Source organism: Orbicella faveolata, unplaced genomic scaffold (genome assembly GCF_042242905.1).
Source record: "Orbicella faveolata isolate gen_17 unplaced genomic scaffold, um_ofav_v1 contig_25, whole genome shotgun sequence".
NCBI lineage: Eukaryota > Metazoa > Cnidaria > Anthozoa > Scleractinia > Merulinidae > Orbicella > Orbicella faveolata.
In genome coordinates this window covers 12,962,689-12,987,226 of record NW_028301553.1, presented here as the reverse complement: position 1 = coordinate 12,987,226, position 24,538 = coordinate 12,962,689, and the positions used below count along the sequence as shown (strand labels likewise).

Sequence of the window (24,538 nt, the reverse complement as noted above, 5' to 3'; positions counted from 1 at the left end):
GAAATGTGTAAAAAAAAAATGTGTTGATTAGGCGCTAAACATTTCCGGTCAAAATTCGCACCTTTTAAGTTTTTACAAACGTACAAACTCTTGTTGGTCCGTTGGCGCTGCAAAATAGCTGCTAAATTAATAGCCTTTTAGCAAGCTGCTTAATTAATCGATCTAAGTAATTAGCTTGGGGATGGGGTCATTAACGGCAAGATCCGAAATATTAAATAACTATTCCAGCAAATTATTAAAGCAACATTTGAAGAACATTCTGTGACCAATTAAGAAATGGTAAGCGTGCAGCGTGCAACTATCGAGTTATATATGCACGCGGGAGGTTGCTAGGCACGAGAGAAGCGCAAGAGTCGCACGAGGCTGTCGCCTCGTGCGACTCTAGCTTCTTGAGTGCTTAGCAAACCTCCCAAGCACATATATAACTCGATAGTTGCACACTGCACGCTTACCACTTCTTTTATAACATTGAGACTTTTGAGATAGTATATAGTGAATATCGTCCAGCTTACATGAAGTCAAAAGCGCGATAAACTGCGCGAAAATGTTCATTCAAAAATATGACAAAGCGACACATCAAAGTTTTTCTTGGATCGCGGCGAGTTTGTACAGTAGTTTGCATTTTCTCGATCTCAGGCAAACAAACAACTTCAAACTGCTCGTTAACCTAAATATCACGCTGACAACAAACGAAAACTGCATTCGGTAAAAGTGTTTCTCAAAAGTTAGTCAAGCTTAAATTTGGATCAGTTTTCCGAATAATTGAAAACCAACTGCACATGACTGAAGCTTTTGTTGCTGAGCTCTCTGTCCTTCACGGCCTCTTCGGCAAAAGAAAAGAACAATATGGAACCAGACATTTCTTAAAAGCGAGAGTGGAGAAGAAAGCGAACAAACGCCCCTGGCTTTGAGCTGTTTGAGATGCTCTTATTCAGTAGCAGGTTTGTGGGTTTCGTTTTCCTTTCCATTTCGTTTTAAATTGATGCGCGTCTAAGGCTGAACTTGAACCTATGAATGGCTTTCTTTCTTTCGTTCATTTGGTAAAATAAGCTTAAATGAACGGAAGACTGAGGCTCGAAGGAAATTTTCAGAAATGTAAGCTTATATTTGTGAACGATCGATGCAGTCGCTCCTTCGAGCGGCTGTTTCTTCAAATTTCAAGAGTTCAATTCACGATCGAGCAAAACTGAAACCAGGGAACTTAAGTTAAATAATTCATCAGAGGCTACCAAAGTTTGATAGAACTTCCTTTATTAAAGCTCAGTAACACAAGTTTCCTGTCGAAATTCCATATACAAAAATTAACTAGATAAATCTGTTATATGATTGGTCTATAGTTATTACATATAGTGCCGATTAGAACCGATCAAACTCAAATCTGTGAAAAATGCGCTCTATCCAAAGGCAATAAACTAAAGCCTTTTTAAAAAAATTTGAAACTCTCGAAATGTTCATAACTAACCTTTTGCTCTCGATAATAAGTTCTCAGCTTCGAAGAACACCCTGACGGTTTATTAATGTACATGTCAATTCACCCGTTGTATTCACCTATTGTGTTATTGTTGATCATGACATGAGCCATTATGTTCGCTGATTGTTGATCATGTAATATTCTTGCATGTTCACATCAACATCGAGGCTCGTCATATTGATACAAACAGAATAGGCCCTTTGCACGATCCGGTCACATGGTACAGAATAAATTATGCTGGGACGCAAGTTACACAGTGGGACTTCCAAAACAAAGGAACTCGTACCAGTCCAACCCGACTCTCCTTTGTTTTAAAAGTCCCAGTGTGTAACTTGCGTCCCAGCATAATTTATTCCGTACCATGTAACCGGATCGTCCAAAGGTAAAGGTAAAGTCTGCATGCGAGCCAAGTGGCCCATCAGGCCGGGGCTTATCCCGGTTTCTGTAGCATGAAGCGACTAGGAGTATTTCTACTCCCCCCTGGATGGGATGCTAGTCCATCGCAGGGTTACCCCCAGCATTAAGTTCGCCGGTACCCATTTATACACCTGGGTGGAGAGAGGCACTGTGAGAGTAAAGTGTCTTGCCCAAGAACACAACACAATGTCCCCGGCCAGGGCTCGAACCCGGACCGCTCGATCCGGAGACGAGCGCACTAACCATGAGGCCACCGCGCCTCCCACCGGATCGTGCAAAGGGCCGATTAACTCGGGGCCGTGCTGAGCCCTGGTGAAATCGATCAAAACGGTTCGCTGTGTGCCCTGAATATTGAATAGTTAACTACAACTTTGTAAACAAACAGAAATGTACCGACTGTTTGGATGGGTTGCATTTCAGTGTTTTATTTTTCACTCACTATCCATGTAGTTTCTTAGGCAGCGTCCACACTATGCAGGATAAATTTGAAAACGCAGTTTTATTTCCACAGTTAGGCCTACCGTCCACACTACACCGTCTCGAAAACGGAGCTTTACGAAAATGCTCTTCAAACCGGAGAAATTTGGAAACGTCGGCCCTTCGTTTTCGTGTGGACCGAAAACATTTCGAAAACGGAGTGTTTCGAAAAAGATGGCGCCACGATAATCAAAAGACATGATTTTCCTGACCAAGTTTTCTTCGAACGCAAATCCATAATGAGCGATAGCTGTTACGTTTTTAAATTCCTCCGGAGTAGTTTGGACGAACAACATTTGATGTGTTTTTTCAGAGTGAAACCTCCGTTTTCAAATTCCTCCGGTGTTGTGTGGACTGCGCCTTAATAATTGAAATCTTGAGCAATCGCAGCAATTTAATGCGCTCAAGAGGAACACGACTCACGGTGAAGCACGACTAAGACAGAATATTTATTATTAAGTCAATTATCACTTCAAGTCACCTGACTTCGAGTTTTCGAGTACCGAATTTAGTGTCCCCCAAGAACAAAAGAAAAATCATTTCCAAGAGACATTTCCAATGAGTCAAGTTGACGGCACTCGTTATTTACACAATCCCTGCCTCTCGTGCCATGCTGTAGAAGATTCCTTTCTGTACCAACAGGTTAAGGGGTGTGTCAAACTCGACCACAAATCCTTTGTCTAGAACCATGATCCTAAGAAGGTGAACCAATATATTGATCAAAATTAGAGTGAAAGAGCATCGTCTGGTTAGATAGTGGAGAATTTCCTTAATTGAGGAAAGGATTGCAAGCAAGATCTTTCCACGTTATTTCATTAATCAGAAATGATTTCTAGAAAGGTTAAACAATTAAAGTTTCGTGTTTCCTCTTTCCCTTAGCTTTCACCCGGCTTCTGTTCTATAAGGAAATGTTTGTGTTTATAATAGTGAGAGGCTATCTGACAGTAACGATGAATTCAAAAGTCGCAGTTGGCCTGGACATAATAAAGCGATAGAAATGCAAGAATTCAGTCTTTTGAAGTTAGCATAGATAATCATATGAATATTAGTGTACAAACTACAGGTAATATTGAAAATTCTCTCAAATTAAAAGTTAAGATAAACTGTGGGCCTGCTCAGAGCCATTCGCAATGAAGTAAGCTTCAAAAATCATATATTAAACCAACTATTTACTAGGGATGGAAACTATTTTGCTATTCCCACTCAGCAAAACAGAACAAGATTTGAGGGAGCCTCAAAGTGTTTCAACCTTTCTTTAACGGTGATTTACGAAACAGAAGGTCTGAAGTACTCTAGCTGTGTCGGCAATGTGATTCAACTTTTAAAATTATCAAGTCTTCAAAGCATTAATTAACAACCATATTTAGTAAAATGAGCAAGACTGATTTACCTTGTGTAGTCCATAATAGTGTTGAGCCTGTGCGCAATTGTCAAAACTGTGCGGTCAGCGAACTCACGACGAATTGTCTGTTGAATGAGTTCATCAGTTTCCAAGTCAACTGCGGACGTGGCTTCATCAAGAATTAAGATTTTTCCTTTGCGGAGAAGAGCTCGTGCCAGGCAGACTAATTGGCGTTGACCGACGCTATATGAAGGAGAACGTAGTGTAAAAATTAAATTACTTTATAATAATACAGCTTTTTGGAAACTGATAACTCAGGTTTTCTAAATCTTGAATAAGAAACATAGAATTTGACAACATTAGTACAGCCAAGAGGGTGAGAATCTCCAGCTACTTTGAAACAGTTTTTATCATCCAAACGCTATAGTTCAAATAAAAACCTTATTGGCATTGTTGCTTGATTCTTCACACAATTGTTTGTAGCTAAGCAGAGCAATGACATGGGGTCTCCATACAGAAAAAAAAAAAAAGATCAGTCACCTCAAATTGTCTCCACCTTCAACAATCTTGAACTGTAATCCACTTTCGGTTTCAGCTGCAAATGTTTTAAGGTGGCTCGCTTCAATTATTTTCCATAACTGTTCATCTGTGTGTCTTCCAAATGGATCCAAGTTTTGACGAAGAGTGCCAGAAAACAACACTGGATCCTACGATAGTGATAAAGAGATGTCTACTACGAAGGAATGGAAGGTTCTGTTACTGTGACAAACTAAAATAACTTCTTGTTGAAACACTTTATCAATGACAACATTTACACACATTCTTAGAAAGTACCATCCTATTATTCACTCCTGTGTTATCTACTGAAACTAATATTCCTCTGTTCGATCTACTGAGTCTTCGAGAATACTGCATTCTTTGTTTGGATGGGTTACGTTGTCATTTTTGACGCTATTAAGATATTATTGTTATGCTGTTGTTGATAATGATGATGATGACTATGTTGATGTCGTTAATTATCTTGATGATGACGACCATGATGATGATGTGTTGTTACTGCTTTTGTCGTCGTCATCATCATCCTCGTCCTCATCGTCATCGTCGTCGTTGTCGTCGTAGTAGTAGTGGCAGTAGTGGTAGCAGCAGCTCTTGACGTTGAAGTGGTTATCGTTGGTCCTTTTGTTCATCATGTGTATGTTGATGCTGACTTCGCCCCTGTTTTTCTTTACCGTTGTCCTTTGCTGTTGTTGTTGTTGTTGCTGCTGCTGCCGTTGTTGATATTAGTGTTGGCCCGCAGTATAGCACTTCTGTCTGTGATATGTTTCAAGATAAATTTACAGATGTTAAACCTACTTACCTGTGGAATAATAGTCAGTCTCTGACGAAGATCTTGGAGGCCAATCGTTGCGATGTCGATATCATCAATACGAATTTTCCCGCTTCCTCTCTCCAGAATGCGGAACAAAGCCTGGGTCAAGGTGGATTTCCCGGCTCCTGTACGACCTACAATACCGATCTGGGAAAAAGAGCGTGCGTGAATTCTTTCAGTCAATGTCTCCGTTGTGCCAGATACTAAATAACTTAACGATTAGTTCCTGGGGAAACCAATTGATGTGATTTCCTTCGAAAATCAACCTCAGGAAACATTTAGATTCTCGAAAAAACAAAAAAAACAAACAAACAAACAAACACAAAGTATTTGTCTTTCTTTAGCAGCAGTCAGAAAGTGTTTACTGATACAGTCAATTATGTACAACTAACATTGATTGTATGCATAATAGTACAAGGGCAACGAGAAACATTTGTTATGACGGAGGGATAAAAAGAGCTTGAAAAAAAATATTTCCATAAATAGTTAACAATTATTCACCGAAGTGGAGGTGAATAGTGGTGGATATTTTTCCCCGCCGCGAAGCGGTGTGGTAAATATCCACCACTTTCACCGACACTGGGGTGAATAATTGTTTTAGTATATACCATACAAGCTGAATAACTAGCGGACAAAAGAGTAACTTTATTTGTTTGAGAGTAACTTTATTCGAAACGGGAAGCCATTTTGTTTTTCTTCGGCTGCTTGGAGGTGAAAAGTACCTGGCTAATCACCTCCGAGCTAGGCAATCAGCGTGCGCGAAAAGTACTATTCACTTGTGTGGTATATACTAATACATGATAGTCTTGGACAATATTTACCTTTTCACCAGGTGTAATGACGCAGTTGATATTTTTCAACACAAGAGGAAGTCCTTCTCTATACCTCAGATCAAAATCTTCGAATGTTATATTTCCATTTTGAGGCCATCCATCTGGTGGGCGACTATCCTGGATTATCCATTCGGCCTGGGTGCAAGAATAAAGAAAAAAAACTGAGCCAAAAAAAAAAAAAAAAAAAAAATTAACACTATTTCGATGTCAATAACGTTACCCCCCAGCCTACCCCCAAGATGCCTCGGTTCAGGCGAATCTAGAGTCTATGAAGAACAGCGACGTCTGTGACAAACATTCGCCCAATTCTCCCAAGAACGCGTGCAGACGCCGAAGCAATACAAAAGATTTCCGTCGTTCTCTCGAGTCCGGTCTACGTTACCGCGGGGCTCCTTAATTTACTGAATAGCGGCTAGTAAATCGAGCCCACCGGGGTAAGAGAAAACGTCTAGGACCAAGGCTACTTTTTTCTCATCCACTAACCAAGACACAAAGAACTTTATAACACTTAGTTGTCAATGGTTAATAGTTAACTATAGTTGACAAACTGATATGCTGGGTCATCGAGAAGAGGGCTTAAAAATTGCAGTCTTTGCTCGATTATTCGTATATTATAATCCAAACCAACGAAAACGAATGCCATTAGAAATATCACCAACAAACAAAACGTCTTTGTATACCTCTGTAGCAATCTCGGAATATTCTCGAATGCGTTCCACAGATACAATGTTAGACTCAAGTTCACTTCCTTTACGCACTATCCAGTTGAGATTGTGAGTAATCTGAAACATAAAACATGTTGAATCAAAGGGTTTTTGAAAACCGGAGAAAAATCCCAATAATATCCCAAAATAACGATTCAAATAACTGGACGATAAGTAATCTATTTGAAAAGTGTGAAAAACCTGAATGCTGTTGATAAAGCTTCGTCTACAATAGCTGGTAGTCTAAAAATATCGAGGATTCGTTACCAAGATTTATCAGGATACAATTGAATAAAGCGTTCGGTGGTAAAAAAAAAAAAAAAGAAAAAAACCATAGTTTCGACTGCCGGTCCTCTGTCTGCACAAATTGCTTTCTCCGTCGAAAGACAGTAGAACGGCTGTCAAAAAGCTTATGCTTTTATGCACACGACAAAGAAAGCTCACTATAGCTACTGCCAAGTCAAAGGATAAGGCTGAAAAAAAAAAACAAAGAAAAACAACACGGTGGAGCGTCGAAGACCACCAAATTTGCGTAGAAACAACGTGGTTACGATTGAAAGGAACTGAAAATCAAACCTGACTGTTATAACAATATCTATTCCATACTCTAGTCGCAGTTCCTATTAGACCTTGTTCATGAGTATTACTATTTGTCTCATTCCTTACATTGGCACACACGAATTTATAATTATTCTCAGTTCATAGAGGAAAGAACAAAGTGAAGGTCATGGTTTACCCATACTCCGTACAATCTTGCTTGCTATGGTAGCAAGTGACTGGCTCAAATAGATAACACGACTGTCATATCGTTTTTATTTTTACTTCGGTGTTTACGACAAGAATCGGCTCCAAGTTTTCTAACCTGTAGAGCATACACAATTGACAATCCAGCAAGACTACTCTCTATCTTATCTCGGCTGATGACGGCAAACAGCGCAGCGAAAAGGATAACGCAGTTGCCGATAAAGTCTAACCTCAGTGAGATCCACCTGTCAAACGAAAAGTAACAGAAAAATGAAAGGATTTTACGAGGCATGCAGGCTTCTTCTAGAAATATTCATTTATAACAAACTTTTTGGACAAAAATGCTTTTATTAAAAAAAAGTGCCATTAATAGTAATTTTGCAAAGGAATATTGGTATATGCTAAAAGTGGAGACACAATAAATTAAATTCGGATAGATTTTTTTTTCCTCCATTGTCAAGCATGAGGTATATAGATACACAAAACGCACTGACATTAGAATAGTGACCAAACTCGTATTAACTTTCCGTTTATATGCAGCAGATTTTGGGGTTCGATGTATTGGTGTCTGAGGAGACGTGCGTTGCTTTAAAGGCCTTGTTTTCAATACGATATAAGCACAACGATATAAGCACAACTACAAGCATAAAGGTGGCGAGGACGCTCAAAAAGAAAAGCATAACCACGAACGCATAAGTAGAATTAACGATAGCCTTATTTCAGCTCCATACCCGCTCGATACAGTGAAACAATATGGCGGACTTCTACATATGCTTAGGATTATGCCCGTGCTTACAGCAACGCGTTCTCGCTTGTTCTCAGAATAAGCATAGGCATAAGCACAAGAATAACGAAAAAAAAAGTTCTGCTTGTGCTTGTGCTTGTGTTGTGCATGTCTGCACTAACGTGTGCTTGCGCTTATGCTTGTGTTTTGCTTACAGTCTGCATTACCGTGTGCTTGTGTTGTGCATGTCTGCACTACCATGTGCTTGCGCTTGTGCTTGTGTTATGCATGTCTGCACTGCCGTGTGCTTGCCATTGCGCTTGTGTTGTGCTTACAGTCTGCACTACCGTGTGCTTGTGCTTGTGCTTGTGTTGTGCATGGGTGCACTACCGTGTGCTTGCGCTTGTGCTTTTGTTGTGCATGTCTGCACTAACGTGTGCTTGCCATTGCGCTTGTGTTGTGCTTACAGTCTGCACTACCGTGTGCTTGTGCTTGTGCTTGTGTTGTGCATGGGTGCACTACCGTGTGCTTGCGCTTGTGCTTGTGTTGTGCATGTCTGCACTACCGTGTGCTTGCCATTGCGCTTGTGTTGTGCTTACAGTCTGCACTACCGTGTGCTTGTGCTTGTGCTTGTGCTATGCATGTCATCACTGTCGTGTGCTTGTACTTGTACTTGTGTTGTGGACGTCCTCACTGCCGTTATGCTTTTGCTTGTGCTCGTGCTTATGCCTTAGTGAAAACCAGGCTTAAGGGAGAACTTAAGATGACGCCCTCACCTGAAAGAAATTATAGTTGGATAATATGCTACTTGGTTCTCATCCACTTTAAAGAAATTGTCCTCAATGAACCGTTGTTGCTGTGAGTAAGCTCTGATAGTACTCACACCGTTCATGGTTTCAAAGAAGTGATTGTAGATAGGGGATCTGTTGATAGACTCGATTCTCCTTAGCTGTCGGGTCGTTGCTGTGTACACTCTCTGGTAAAGGTTAATACAAATTAAAAACTTTCATTTAACTTCATTATACATCATCTAAACCTTATTATGAGAGTGTCATAAATCCAATACATTGTTTAGACGTATGATGATACGGTCAATCTAGAAGGAGGGATACCAAAAGGTACAACTACGGAACATATTTACTGGAGGTTCCAACAGATTCCATTTCTTTTCTCCAATAGTGGCTGATCGTTAGAGTCCATCTTATCCAGCTTTACAGCTTCAATAGATAGTACTTTGTTTTTAAGCTCTTTACAGAGTAGTCTTCTAATAACAGGACATAAACACTTTTCACTTATAACTGATCACAAGGCGTTTAATACCGCAACGAACCAATCAGAGCGCAAAACGAACATGCACAGGAGCCAAGCCCGAGAAAACAAAGTGAAGCCAAGTTATGTTTGTTGTTGGTTTAGCTGCTGATTAACTGGGCTTTTTTAGACGGTCATGCTTAGTACTTTTTTTTAACCTCAAACAGTTCAGCAAATGCACAACCAAAGTAAACGAACCATAACAGGTTGGCCCCAGGCAGTCAGTCGATAACTACTACAATTCACTCTCTGCACTTTACCTGCATAAAGATGTAGAGAACCGCAAGCGGTAAGATCACTGCCAGGAACAGGGGAGTCGCAAAGCTAATGATAAAAATTACAGCAAACATTTCCAGGGTGCTTCTAAAAAATGTGATGATAGATCTTGGAACAAGATCGTCAATAGTGTCCAGGTCTTTGGAAAATCGGTTGACGATCCTTCCTAAAGGCGTTGTCTCGAAGAATACCATGGGAGAGTGAAGAATGTTCAGAAGCAAACAGCGATGAAGTCTACGAGAAGCCATCACTGAACCGAGTGCCTGAATGAAACAAGCCAGTAGGATAAACACAGCTTGACAGAATCCAAGTCCGCCGTATATTGCAAGGTCTCTCGTCTGCTGCGCTGTTGAGTTAGTTGGAGAGCTGCTCCAGTCGGCAAGCCAAATCCGAGCTGCTACTGACCAGCACTCGGCGAGAAGAAGGCACAGAAAAAATGAGGCAAAAAGGCAGACGGTCATGGATTTTATGTAGTGCCAAAAAACGGACATTTTTACCTGCAAAAAATGATAGTTTTAAGCTAAGTTCGTGCAATCAATTTATTTCAGTTATTACTTAATATATAGATTTAGCCAAGCCTTAAAGCGGACCTCCCGTAAAATCTTAATCATTTACTTGACACAACAACCTTTAAAGGAAAACATTCACCAATAAGCATTTCACCAAACCGAATAAATTGAACAAAATGAGGAATCTACTTATCTACCTAAACACAATATGCGTATCAATATTTGTATTTGAATGAAGAACGTGTGGTTAAGTACTTGAAGTGCCGGGGAAATATGACCGTGGGAAAGAATAAATTACACGCGATTTTTTAAAAATTTTTATTGTACTAGTTCAAGAAAAGTTTAAATGGTTGCCCTCACGAATAGCACATCCACCCGGATTGATCTAACATTTGAAGAGTCTGGCAGCCGTTTTCAAATTCATTCTCAACTACCTTATTACCTCAACTATTGCTCAAAAGGTTTCTTTCTTTTTTCAGTGCTCCAGTTCATCCCTGGCCGAAGGCTAAGCATCGGCTTTTTTTATACAAATTACCTGTTAGTGATTGTATAGCGTTAGCCACTAACAGAAATGTTGACGACTGCACTGCTCAAAAATAGAACCACAAGCTGTCCAATTTGAAAATAGTTGTATGGCTGGCCAGGTGATTTTACCTATGCTTTTGTTACCGATGAACAAAACAATTCTTTACTACGAGAAAAAGTATACCGAAGAATTGTTGAAATTGGGACTATACACTTTTAAGTTCTGTAGTTTAATTTAACACTACTCGTGTTACAATGTATGAATTTTAATTTGCTTTAGGGCTAACGTTTGATCGGCCAAATACAGCATGCGATTGTTTATTCAAGGAAACAACTCTCAAATTTGACTGTTGGTTAAGAGATAACCATTTACTAATACTTTGTGTTAAATTTTAATGGGAGTTAGACTCTTAACTCTTAAATGTGAGTTAAGAGTAAAGCATTTTCAAAAATTTTGGATAAAGCGTTTGGTTGCCTATGGAATTACACCTCATGTTACAGCCCATTTACTATTCTCTCGTACGTTTGTGTTAAGTGACTGCCATTCAAAACCAAACACGTTGGAAATGTCGTATGATATATTTCAGTTGATATTAGACGGGGAATTAACCGGCGCATCATTCAGTTTTAAGGTACCACTTCAACGATGTCACGTTTTCCTGATTTTCCATTGAAGCAAAATATAATAATACTCATCACTCGATTTATTCCAACAAAATTACGTAAATTTGCGACGTTTCGTAACAATCGTTACCAAACTCATGGAAATATGGGAACCCGAGCTTGAAAATTGAAATGTAGACCAGGGGACGAGCGCTTGTCCTCTTCTACTAAGGTAAAAGAGTCTAAATCTTTGTACTCTTGCAACCAATTATAAGGTAAGTATAATTTAAAGAAAGACGGTTATAAATACATTTCAGTGGGTCTTTGATGCTTCCATGTGATTAAAAAGAAAACATAAGGAGAATTCCATTAATAAAAAAAGTTTGTGTTTCGAACGACTCTTACCGATCCAGACTGTGGGGTCTCTTTAGATGTCATCATTTCTGCTAAATTATCCTGAGGCTGAGAAGAGCACAGAAAATCTACATCTCCACTATCAGAAGTAATCGTCGACATAAGACTCTCCGCTCGTTTCCTCCTGCTGACCTCATTTTTCTCAACTTCTTGCCAGCTTATAGTGGAGAGAACCGTTCCTGAGCTCACTCTTGAGTACCTTGGCGATGTTCCTCGTATGTTGCTGATTTTCCTAATTCGCTCACAATGGCTATTTGCTCTGATCTTTTGTGGCATCCAAATGCCCGGTTCGTACGCAACATCCTCGATTTGAGGTGCGAACTCCAATGTCGTCTGTGATCGATATCGTCCAGAGAATGCTGCAGACAAATAGAGGGGTAGATTTCAGAAGTCAAAAATCTCAAATTTTGATTGGACAAATTGAAGAAACAATCAATAAAGATCCCTTAGTAAGATAAAAAAAAATGTATGAATACCTGGTGCCCAACTCTCGGTAGTTAGTTGGTTGTCCTCTCCCCAGCTTGTTGGTAGAGTCGTTGATCTCGTCCTGACTAGGCCAGTGTGAGCTGAGTTTTGGAACTGGTTTTCCTGTGCAGAGCCTTTTCGATTAACATTAGGAACAGAGGTAAACTTACTGAACATTGCTTGCTTGCGTTTTCGACTCTCTGGTTTCGCTTCAGATGTCCCATCGATTTCTGTTAAGATATGTATTGAAACGTTTTTAAAAAACGTTTATGTAAAAGGGATAATTAATCCCAGTTTTTGAACATTCTTCCATCAAAAACAACGACGTTATTTGTTTTGTATTTCCTCGAATAAATTCAGGTCGTTCTGTTAAATTTCCTCGCTTGCGTGCTTTAGGAAGCAAAATTAGTGCAAAAAAACCTACCAAATTTCAAACATTACATTACCACAAAGGAAGCTTTCAAACTTCTTCAGATCATTTCATTTTCCTTTCATTCGCGTCCAATGCAGTTTAGAACTCACTGACATCGCCTTAAATCCGGGCAAAGCCTTAGCACATAGCAAAGCTAAACAAGTTTCTTCCACGGCATACTGTTACTTAGTCAAATCAAGAAATAAGTGCGAGATAGAGAGCTGAATACAACGTGTAATTTAGGCCTATGTTTCGAAGTCTTCCTCTGTCTAAAACTCGCAATACTTAATTTCGTCGATGTTAGCAAGTCCGTTAAGTATTCGTCCAACTAAAAGTTAATCTAACACTGTTACTACCCTGGCCGTGAAAGTTCGATGGAATACTAACTAACTTTATTGAATATTGAGGCAAAATTACCCTGCACCTGTTTCAGAACTGATTTCAAGAGATGATCCTTTTTCTTCTTCTGATTCCTGGATCTCGTCGAGAGAGGTGGTTTGGCTTGTGCGCCGGTTACCTGAAAGGAGAATATCAAGAGTAGACAAGCAGTATGCTTTAATTCCATTCACTAATTGATATATTACGCCATCTGGACTAAGACATTTACTAATATGACAATTTTATGATAAACAGTCCGCCGTAAAAGTGTGTTCCGGACTGTTTCGTTCTCCACCTTGCTGAACGTCATCAGGCAATTGAGTCAAATCGAAGAGGTTGGCAAAGCTTTACTGCAGATTGATATTTGGTAGTTGATGGCTTTCGCTTCTCTTTCTCCAAATTGGCACAGCCTTTGCAAGATATCTTACCTTGAGAATTAACATTTAAATCTTCAAAATCGTCATCCTCTGCGTCTTTGGTAATTTCTATTTCAAACTCAGTAATTTTTGGTAGAATTGTGCTGGATCTACTTCTGCGACGATCACCTAAACCAAATAAAATGAGAAGAAAACGTGAAAATTATTCCTGTTTGTATTGAAACAAATATCTACTTCGTATTTGAGAACTAAATTAAGCTTTTAACGCAGTATGAGTGAGAGTTTTCACCTTGGGATTTAACAGTTAAATATTCCTCATATTCTTCGTTATTTCCCATTTCAGGCTCTGTAATGTTAGGTAGAATTGTGTTTGATCTACTCCTGTGACGATCCTCTACAACAAATAACAATAATGCGAAAATAAAACCTGAAAATTTTATTGTAGTTTACATAAAACGAAATTTCTGTTTTGCTTTTGAGTACTGGACTACATTATATTGTCATTTAGCGCAGTATGAGCCAGGAGGGAAAGTTTTTACCATGGGATTTAACAGTTAAATCTTCCTCATCTTCGGTAATTTCCATATCAGGTTGTATAATTTTTGGTAGAATTGTGCTTGACCGACTTCTGCGGGGATCCCCTAAACCAAATAAAATAAAAATGTTCAAGCCATGAAGTAAAAATGTAATTTAAAGAAAATGAGACGGTGTCAAAATTTGAAATAATTCGCGGAAGGAAAACACTTCTCGAGTGTGAAACCCTCGCTTATGGTTTTTGGTACAGTTTCAGTTTAACGCTGTCAGAGCGATCGATGGATCGAATTATTACCCACCTTTGATATTTACCAAATAGTCTTTCACTTGTGAGTACTTGTTCCACTCCAAACCCGAAGGATCAGTTCATCGCTTTGGCAGCCATTTTGTTGGCAATGGTCAGACAAATGTCGCCACCTCTCGCGAAATACCGTGGTCAGCAAAATTACCAACAAAAATGTTTACGACCCATCGACTGACTGACTGAATGACTGACTGACCGAGCATTTCTTCCCATCTAACTGCTATAACTCTCTGAAGCTACGCTATCACTAAATAAAAGAAAACCTGATAATTTCATTTTAATCTCCATTAAACAAAATCTCTACTTTGTTTTTTGTACTGAGGTAAATTAGTCATTTTGCGCAATATGAGCAAAAGATTTTACCCTGGAATTTAACAGTTAAATCATTATCATCTTCAGTAATTTCCATTTCAGTATCTGTAATTTTTGGCAAAATTGTGTTTGATCTACTTCTGCGACGATATCCTATGACAAAAAAAAAAAGGATACCAAAATAAAACCAGAAAAATTTGATACATTTTCCATTAAACGAGATCTCTAATTCGTTTTGTTAGTACTGAGCTAAATTAGTCATTTAGCGCAGTATTAGCGAAAGTTTTTACCTTGGGAATTAACACTTAAATGTTCATCATCTCCGGTGATTTCCATTTCAGGCCCTGTAATGTAATTATTGTGGTTGGTATAGACCTTTCCCGCATTCCAACAAACAATGGCGCCAAGTCGAGGTCAGGGTGGACAAAAATACAGAAGATGTATGAAAATGTCCACCCCAACCTCGCTTTGGTGCCATTGTTCGAACGCACTGAAGTGGAATGAGGAAAAGGTCTACTGAACGAAATCTGTAATTCTTTCTTTTTTTTTTTCTTTTTTTGGTAGTGAACTCAATTAATCATTAAATCAGTTGTTTGTTTGTTTGTTTGTTTGTTTGTTTGTTTGATTGCTCTCAGTAAGCCCTTGTCACCAATGGTACTATCTTTGTTACCTTTTCCCGTCGTATCCGACGTTTCGTTGCCATTTTCCGCCGTGGTTTCTTCATTATCTGATTCCTGAATTCCCTCTAAGAATGTATGTCCTCTGGCTCGACGTTCCTCTACGAAGACAAGTTTGAACAAGTCGAACACTCTATAGACTTATTTTGATTATTCCTTATTTACCTTATTTCTCGAAGATATTAGCAATCTTGCTACTTAACATCGAGATGAAATACAGGTTATTATATAATACCTGTGTATAAGGCAAAATTAGAGACACTTCTGAATGTCAAGGTTATTAATATGCACCCCTAAGTATAAATGAAAATCCAAAAAAAAAAAAAAAGACATACTTTATCAACCCGTGTTAAAGTTAGTGATCATACGATTGTGAATCTTGGTGATTTGTATTTGTGAGTTACTTATTTATTCGCTTTTCAATTTTCAGTCGAACGCCAACGACCTGAATCATAAATCTCTCCGTCGTTGTCGTCGTGGTCTTCCGTTGCTATTGTTGTTGTAGTTGTTAACGTCCTCTCCAGTTCTCGTCGTCGTCGTCGTCGTTGCTGTTGTTGTTGTTGTTGTTGTTTGTTGGAATTTATAGCTAAAGTGAAATCGATAGACACCAGACGGACCTTGTTCTTGTTGCTGCTGTTTGGCAGTGTACGTGATAACATAATCTGCAAATTCTCCCTCCCTGGCCATGAGCTCAGAGTATGATCCTTCCTGAAAAAAAAAAAGAAAAAAAAAAAAAGAGAGAGAGAGATAAAAAAATGCTAAGTGGAATTAACCGTAGCGTCTAATGGGCAACGTGCGAACGACAGTTAATGCATTTGATCTGATTTCGTGGTAAATAATTATACTTAGAAACTACATTTTATTTTAACTAGAGTGAAATTTAATCATCCAACGCTTACCTCAGACACTGTTCCATCTTTAAAAACGATGATTTTATCAACTTGTGGAAGAAAGCTAATGTTATGAGTTACCAGGACACGCGTCTTAACGGGAAATACAAACAAAACCACCAATCAATCAATCAATATTAGTGTGACTTATCGTTCTAGTACCTACTGGTACTACTACCGTGATTGGAGACAGACTAATATTAAACAAATAAAATGCCTGATAAAATTACTTATTGTGCAGGGTCTAAAATGGTGTAAAACGAAGTATACTTGCAAGGTTTGAAAACAAATTCATACTTACGTAAGTGCAATAGACAATAGACTATATTGAACTAGATGTCTCGTAATGTGGCATTCTGCATCCATGCTTGCTGTGGCACGTAAGCCACCGCACCCTAAAATACAAAACTCGTTGTATATATCAAAAGGATTATTCAAAACAGGTTGCGAAGGTAACATTTTCTCATTTCAGTCAATCACTACACAAAACCAACAAAACGTGCATTATCGGTTGGGTTTCTTGACTTTTCTCGGGCCTGCAAATTGTAAGTCATGCTTTCAGTTGTGATACTCTGGTAATCCTAATGCCTCTTGCGTCTCAGTAACAGACATCAAAACACTTCCCACGAAAATAAATGACAAATGCCATGCCATGCCAGTTGTCTTAAAATCTAAACTTTACAAATTCTGATCATTACAAGTTAACTTTACTTTGGCTAGTCTCTAGCTATATTTAGAATATTTAAGCATGATAATGAAACTTAAAGGGTATGTAGTACATTCGATTATATATCCTTTAGTGTTGATCAATTATTGTTCAATTTATAACTTTAAAGTCGCGAAGTATGGCAGCTTTTAGGTAACTACCGAAAATTTATAAGCGGGCGGCCAGCGCGGACACTCTCCACCGTTCCCCCTCCCAACCCGTTTGAATGAAGTTAAAAATCTTTGTTTTACAATGTACCTTGACAGCCACTAGCCCTTCAAGTTTCTCTGTTTCTCCCAGAAATGCAGACAGTAATGATGATTTTCCACTTCCAACGGGACCAACAACAGCCACAAGAGATCCAGCGGGAATGTCTAAGCTGATGCTAAAAGAAAACGGCAAAAGATTGGGGCTTTCAAGACCGGTTACTCTTGTCTCAGATCCCTCTAAAACGGTAAGGTGAAAACTCAATTTTACTGCGACAATGTATAGGTGTTCAACATTCTTACAGAGTAAGCACAGACAAATTCCAGCCCTCTTGTTTAACTGGCATGTCATTTAGTTGGAGTTTAGTTGTGATTTGATAATAAACCAAATGTAATGGTTATAAGTTTTTCTTAATGCTTGTAGTTTCCCTTTGGAAAGTAATCGGACAGAAAAACCTCAAAATTGGCAAATTGCAATACTCAATTTAGCAGTTTGAATTCTCTGTTCATAGGCAACATACCACATCTTCGCCTTGTTGTGTTGACGTCACATTTCGGAATAATCGTACTTTCCTGATTAGATTTTGACCATAACCCTAAGTGGGTATAGGGCCAGGTACTTTTCTGTTATTGGGGTCTTATTAACCAAGGCTTTACTAAAAGTCAAATTACATTTACATTCCACAAACTGCATCGAATTAATGCTCAAGTAAATTGGCACATATCATACAAACTTACTTTTCTAAGACAGGCAGCTCGTCCTTATCCCAGCTAAACAATCCGTTTTTCACATGGATGGCTAATTCACTGTCTTTGAGACAAATACACGCATTATTAGAATTTTTGCCAAAGGTAATGCGAAGAAGATAACAGCAGAAAACACAATTGAATTAAAATGATTGCAGAGTTTGGCCCCTCGAGAAAACTCCAATTTCAGAAAAACGCGATCAGTTAAATTTTGTTTCATTTTTTGTTGCGAGGTACATTAAGCTCTCATGGTAAGGAACGTCCTTCTAACTTCAGAATAATTGCATGGAATGATGTGTCATGAGCATGACGGCATATCAATGCGAGGCCTAGCAAAGAGGCAGGAGGCTATTTGTTGAAACTAGATCATACAAAGAAGGCCTCCTCGACATCTTATCACACGCCCCCCCCCCCCCTCCCCAACGCACAAAAAGAGAGTAATCATATAAAAGATTAGGTTCTCGTTTAGTTAGTGAATGAAGCTGAATAAGGCTTAGCTGTCATGTTCACAGCACGATGTTACGGGGAATCCATTACCTATACAGGCACCTCAAAACAACTTAAATAACTTACTGCTCCCGGTGGGCATAGTCTTTTGTATGTTATCAGGATTTACTTCTTCAAGATTCAAGAACTCTGTGATACGTCTAACTGAGACCAGCGACTACAACAAAGAGCCAAATAACCTCTAATTAGCAATTACATTATGAGCTCAAGATTTCTATGAGGGGATAGTTGATGAGACCTAAGGCGAAAATTTCAATTGTTTTAGTACAACTTAAATTTTCTTCACATAAAGGTTTCCAATTATTTCTCTATGTGGTTCTAAACTTTTACGCTTATAAAAATAGCGTGGACTGACTAGCCATTTGAAATCTGAAGAGTAAAATTATTGATATAGAATTATCTGGATTGGATATAGTGGTAGATATTCCACCGACGCACTTTTTTTGTTTTGATTAGCTTTCTATGCTTTTCTTTTTAACGCGATGGGAATGATTTTGACCACATTCTGACAGGTTTCTTGAAATGCAACATGTGAATCAATAAACTGGAGTCATGAGGGAAAAACCTTTAGCTTGATGGGACCCTCTCAATCAGTTTGCATCTTGTCCGCTTGCTATTGTTATCACCCGAGGAGTTAACTTTCATTGTACAAAGTGACTGTGGATGGTCGTGACAAAGTGAGAGCAGGGTGGCCGTGACAGACTTAGTGAGATCAATCTCACGTTACGGGCTTTGGGGCAGTGAGCAAGGAAGAATATCCAGAAAAATGGTCGCCCATTGGGAATAAATCGTCCGTGCGCAATGCAATCTGTTCTTTCTAAATTTGGGGCAAGACCATTATCACTTCAAAGTCACTTAAATGCTCTTAAGGTCATTCCCCAGTATTGCATTGCGCATCTTTACTGCGCATAATTTATGGCGTCATTAGCGCGCGTTCGTGCACGCGCACATTGAAAACATGGCGGATTTGCCTTGATATTGAGTTCTGTCAGTTGAAAAATGGCTATAGCTCACTAACGAACTCGGGCACCCCAATTTTTTTTTTCTGATCTGATTTCTATGTTTGAAAATTGAATAAATAAGAAAAATAGCAGCTGCACTGTAGTCTTTTCTACTTTGCAGTTTGATAGCCGTGGCAAGCAATTTGATTCAAATATGGTAACAAAAATTCAACTGTCTGTCAAAATCAAACTTAAAAAGTTTCTGTGTGTCCGACACAAGTATTGACTGTAGTTTGAGGCGTGTTTTCATGAGTCTGGGCTCACAAAGAGTTTACAATAACCTGAATACGTTCTTGTAATGAGCATTAAAAGACGCTAAAATGGGACATTTTGAATGCCTCACTGCTCCTTAACGAGCATGCCCCCCCTTTTTTATTCTATAATTTAAGTTCTCATATGATAAATATTTATTGGACAAAGTTTGAACAAAAATCTATGTGCAGTTTTATTTCAAGGCAATTACCTTAAATAAATGAGCATGGAAACCACAAACTAACCTGCACAAAGCTCACAACACATTGGGGTAAAAGAGTCAAGGGAAGTCTTATAATGTTAAACAGAGACATGGCAACAAACGTTTTGGCAGCTGTCAGCTCATTGTTAGTCAAAACGTATACTCCAAACGTAGCGAAGGAAACCTGCAAAGTATTTTTTTCGATTAATCAAGTGCAAGCATATTAACAAATACAATTGCCAGATATACATCATGGGTAGGGACCACAAAAATGTACCTGCTGGTTTTGAGTTCTGGAACACAAATTTCGCTACAACAGGTATTGACGCGGAAGAGTAGCAGCCATTATTAAATTATTCGTGTCAAACCTTGCAAGAGCTGCTACCCAACACCACTGACGATTCGTCTCTTGCCTCTGTTTGAAAGCTTGTCAATGAGCACAATCTTGATTTGAATGGTTTTAAAGTTGTCCTAGTTTTGAAACTGAAGCAAAAGGCGCTCGGACATGCCGTCAGTGTTGTTTGACGATGTTTCACAGGTGTTCAGTTGCTGCTCACTTTTTCGAAGAATGCAGTTTGCATCGCTAAGCCGAAAATGGAGAAAAACGATCAATCTTAGCTAAAATTTAAAAGCATCGGCGGGTAAATGAAACACTTTGTTGTTGCTGTTGTTTTTCTTAGTTGACTATCAACCTGAATTTAATGAAAGCTAAATTAACTGTCGTAGTGGAAAGCAAGCTGACGTTGGAGCGTTAGCCCTTCATCAGAGAAAAACCGAAAATAAATAAATATAAAATATATAACTAAAAAAAACAACAACAACGACAACTACAAACAAACCAGAGAGACTTACCAAGAAAGGGGCGCAAGTGAATGTGAATTCAATGATTGCGTTAAAACACGAGGCATTTCTGAGATACTTCAGTTCATTTTTTCTTATTCTCATAATTTTACTTAGAAACGGTTCTTCCCACGCATACAATTTCAGCACCTGAAACGTGAAAAAAAAAAAAAAAAATGCAGTACTTGCTTTAATTTAAGAGTATCGATTCTGGTATCTTTCGTTTTTAAGTAACAATTAGAACAGTACTGTTGTTGGTGACTGACGTTGGCAACCTGAGGGAAAGTATGTTTCTACAATACCTTTATTCCACTCAGAATTTCATCCATTATAACAATTCTAGAGTGTTTTTCCAACACTTGCTTCAGCTGAAAAAAAAAAAAAAAAAGAAAACCAGCAAACACCGCGCTAAGTAAACTTTTACGGATTAAATTGTCGTACAGAGCGTTTCGGAGATGTTAGAGCCCCTGCATTTCTTAAACACTTTTTTGTCCCGTGATAACTTAGTCGATAGGAACAACGTTACAAAACATTGTACACAATTGATTCAGATTAAAAGTAGACAGAGGATAAATAAGAAATCAAACGTTAAGGACAATAGAAAGGTGTTGACATGTATTAATTTCTTTGGTGTCAAACACGCAACTTTGCACCAGCTCATAAAGAGGGCATGGGGGCAAGTTCCGCGTACAGAGACTTTTGTATTCAAGGCAAATGCTTAGTTTTTAAACATTTGGTTTGATACCTGCATATAAATGGCAGGTCAATATCTACCTGTTGACGTCTCGCCTGCCGGGCGACAAGAAGATTCACGGGTATCAAAAGCACGAGCACTCCGACTCCCGCAAGAATCGAGATTCCCATGGTAACTGAAAGGAAGTAGATGGCGATCACAATTTGAAGCGGAGAAGACCACAGCATGTTAATGTATGTGACGAGATTCACGATACGCTGAGTATCAATAGACATCAAGTTTACCATTTCACCCGCTGTGGATTGTCTTCGAGAAGCGTTGTTTAGAACAAGGGCCTGTGCAAAGCAAAAGCATTTCATTTAAAATAGAAAACAGGGAGTATACTATCCCCTCCCTCTCTTTTGTAGTTTTTGAAGTTTCTCACTCAGCTGTGGAGACAAGCCATCCCAAACAACACTGCCGTAATCAAGATGTGGCTCGATAAGACCTTTGTATATTTTAATAGCAGCGTGCATGGAAGTAAAAGATCTGACTCGGTTAAGTGCACCGATACTGGAAGCGACGTTTTTCGAAAAGTCCGTCCTACCTTCCTACCTTCCTTCTATCCCTCTATCCCTCCCTCCTGCATTTCTTCCCTGCTTCCCTCCGTTTGCTCCTTCCCCCCTCCGTTGCCTCCTCACTTCCTTCCTCTCTCCCTCCCTCCTTTCTTCTTTCCTGCCTACCTGCTTTCCTTCATTTACCTTCTCATAGATGAGCCCCAACAAGGCCGTTTTAAGCTTCATTCCCACTAAATAACAGTGATGAAGGTAATACTGGAGTAAAAAGGACTGTATAATCGCTGTTAAAAACATAGCTCCGGCGAAGATATATCCTTTCCATACTGCAAGCTTACTGTTTCGGTCCTCCAAGTATTCGATCAGCAAACTATAGAATTAAAAAAAAATGATTTCACTTTATTGAGAGTTGAATTTTTCATGCGTGTTCACTAATCAACGCTCTATATAGTCTCTGGCAGTTGGAAATGCATTCCCTGCGGCCTAACTGGATTTACACGAGGCGCGCAAATCTTTCCAAAATGAATCTCAATTTCAGTTTTCAAGACTATCGAAATTGGATACATCATATTTCTTTTTGTGTATGGTTAAGTACAAATCCACGCTTAATAAGACTTACTTCAGTAGTTGTGGTTGTACAAACTGCACTGTATCGTGTGCGAGTTTGAAGACAGCTGCTAAAACAAAATTCTGCCAAAATACTTTGGCTATTGCTCGCACCAGACTTGGCTTTCTCTTGCGGACGTTTGTCTGGGGTTGTGAAAACTCGACTTTGTCAGCTTCTTCAGACTCCATAGCTCTGTTAAACGTTGAATGATCAACTTGCTTTCCGACACTAAAGAAAATAAACGTGGAATTACCAACAAGTTAAATAAGCAGTCTTGTTCCCACTATAACTTCGTTCCATTTCTCTTGTCTTTTTTGTTTGGATTTTCGTTCATCAGTTTGTTTTTGTTTTTGTTTGTTTTTTGAGGGGGGCGCGGGCTCAGGAATGTACACTGTGGTAAAAATTTTCCTGATTAGGCGCAACCATTTGAAGCTACGTGTACCAACTATGATAATAAACGAAACTGCATGATAAACAGCTATAGCTTTAGCCTATGGACTAAACATATAAAATCAATAGGAAAATTATTTCAATAATTTAGCATTATATCAATTTAGTCACTTAGTTTAGCGATTAAAATGGCTGTAGGCGAGTATTAGCTAGTGAGAAAACAATGATTTCATAAATTCCTTCTGAGCCACTAAACATGGAAACAGCATAGGGTGCGTAAAAATATAACCTTGGTGAGATTCGTGGTCGACATTTTTGTTTTCTTATTTTCATTACACTAGTGCCATTTACAAACAGCTAACGATAATTCAATTAGGTTAAAAGTGCGATCTTACTTGTGAACCTGGCCCCAGTTGTTTGAAGGCTGGACAACGCTATCCACCGGATAAATCGCTATCCAGTGGGTAAGTGATAACAAAACAAACCATGCTATCCACTGGATAGTGATTTATCCGTGGACAGCGTTAAATACCTTTCGTACAACCCGGGCCTGCCCTACAGTGCAATTTCTGTGTATAATAACACCTGAAATCTTTCCAGTTCAGGTTTTCTAATCACGAGCGAAGATGTGGGCTTTTATATTTTTAGGGATGTGACGTCACAATACGACGTTTTTTGAAATGTCGATCACTATAGATCTGCTATACATGTAGATCCAAAGTTCTTACTGAAAACGTTTCCTTTGTTCCTCGGTCCAAGACCCTTTTAGGCGGGGTACCACATTCGAAACCCGGAAACGCTCACTCAGGGCCCATAAATCGCTGTCATCAATGGGCCTCTTGTACCCTGATATGATCAATCTAAAAGAAACATGCATTAGTCAACATCAGCTTTATACATCAATTAAACTGCTTCTCACTTAAATACAGATGAGACTCTTAAACACCTTTTATCTTTTCCCTAAAAGAGTTCGGCTAAGCAATTTGAATAATACAATCTCTAAAAAGCAATACATGGAAATTGGTAGAGAGAGGCCTCAGTACAAGTTCTGATCTGAAGTTCTGGTACAGATTTGAAATTTGGATATAAAGACTTCCATATGGACTTGTTTGAAAAATGATGTAGCCATGGAGCAGTCAGAAAACAACAACAACAAATTACAGTAAATGCCTCCTTTTGTATCCCCTTTTAACTTTACCAGTTACATACGTCAGATAGGATAGAAGCTATAGCGACTGGTTGGATCTGTTTAATCTCGAATTCAGGATCTTGGCTTCTCGTAAATGATCCCCTGATCCCGTGATCAGGCATCATTTGAAGTCCGAGAAATCTGTGTATGAGCAATTCAAGAGAAAAGCATTTTCAGATGCAACCGCATGCTTTGCAATAAGTGAACGGCGAAAGCGTAAATTAGAAATTCTTAAGGTCGACTGTTTCGATTAATATTCAAAAGAATATTTTGGGAGCTCTTGGCTTTGATAAACGAGATGATATTCTTTCATTTCGACTAAATTTCCACAACAAAACACTTTAAAAAAAGAAATAACAAAAGTAGAATAAATAAAATAAAATAATAATAAAAAAAAGATTACAAAACTCTGCACTTCACAGAGATTAAGCTATTTTCATTACTCATTTGACGTTCGGGTGGATTTCACCAGGTGGTTATCTACAGAAGTCAGAAAAGATATCGGTGCGAGAATATTATACCCATCTGCCAGGTTCGATGTTTTGGCATTACGTTAGATGAATATCTAACGTAAGGTT

The 24,538-nt window shown here is 38.8% G+C and overlaps 1 pseudogene across 1 annotated transcript in view; it reads right to left on the bottom strand.

The window, feature by feature from the left end:
- Positions 1 to 2,293: 2,293 nt before the first annotated feature.
- Positions 2,294 to 24,538, bottom strand: part of LOC110055815 (multidrug resistance-associated protein 1-like) — a 28,889-nt pseudogene continuing 6,644 nt past the window's right edge. Inside the window, exons 6-36 of the transcript XR_016208744.1 lie at positions 23,500 to 23,631; positions 22,394 to 22,609; positions 21,961 to 22,144; positions 21,301 to 21,555; positions 20,829 to 20,894; positions 20,539 to 20,676; positions 19,730 to 19,870; positions 18,298 to 18,388; positions 17,716 to 17,788; positions 17,030 to 17,156; positions 16,367 to 16,460; positions 16,075 to 16,187; positions 15,793 to 15,883; positions 15,169 to 15,276; positions 14,789 to 14,842; positions 14,550 to 14,651; positions 13,888 to 13,989; positions 13,638 to 13,742; positions 13,400 to 13,516; positions 13,018 to 13,110; positions 12,193 to 12,411; positions 11,708 to 12,075; positions 9,650 to 10,162; positions 8,858 to 9,057; positions 7,476 to 7,602; positions 6,590 to 6,691; positions 5,898 to 6,044; positions 5,065 to 5,223; positions 4,248 to 4,414; positions 3,756 to 3,950; positions 2,294 to 3,059 (exon numbers count right to left, since the gene is read on the bottom strand). The product of XR_016208744.1 is annotated as a multidrug resistance-associated protein 1-like (transcript). The remainder of the gene's footprint in view (positions 3,060 to 3,755; positions 3,951 to 4,247; positions 4,415 to 5,064; positions 5,224 to 5,897; positions 6,045 to 6,589; positions 6,692 to 7,475; positions 7,603 to 8,857; positions 9,058 to 9,649; positions 10,163 to 11,707; positions 12,076 to 12,192; positions 12,412 to 13,017; positions 13,111 to 13,399; positions 13,517 to 13,637; positions 13,743 to 13,887; positions 13,990 to 14,549; positions 14,652 to 14,788; positions 14,843 to 15,168; positions 15,277 to 15,792; positions 15,884 to 16,074; positions 16,188 to 16,366; positions 16,461 to 17,029; positions 17,157 to 17,715; positions 17,789 to 18,297; positions 18,389 to 19,729; positions 19,871 to 20,538; positions 20,677 to 20,828; positions 20,895 to 21,300; positions 21,556 to 21,960; positions 22,145 to 22,393; positions 22,610 to 23,499; positions 23,632 to 24,538) is intronic.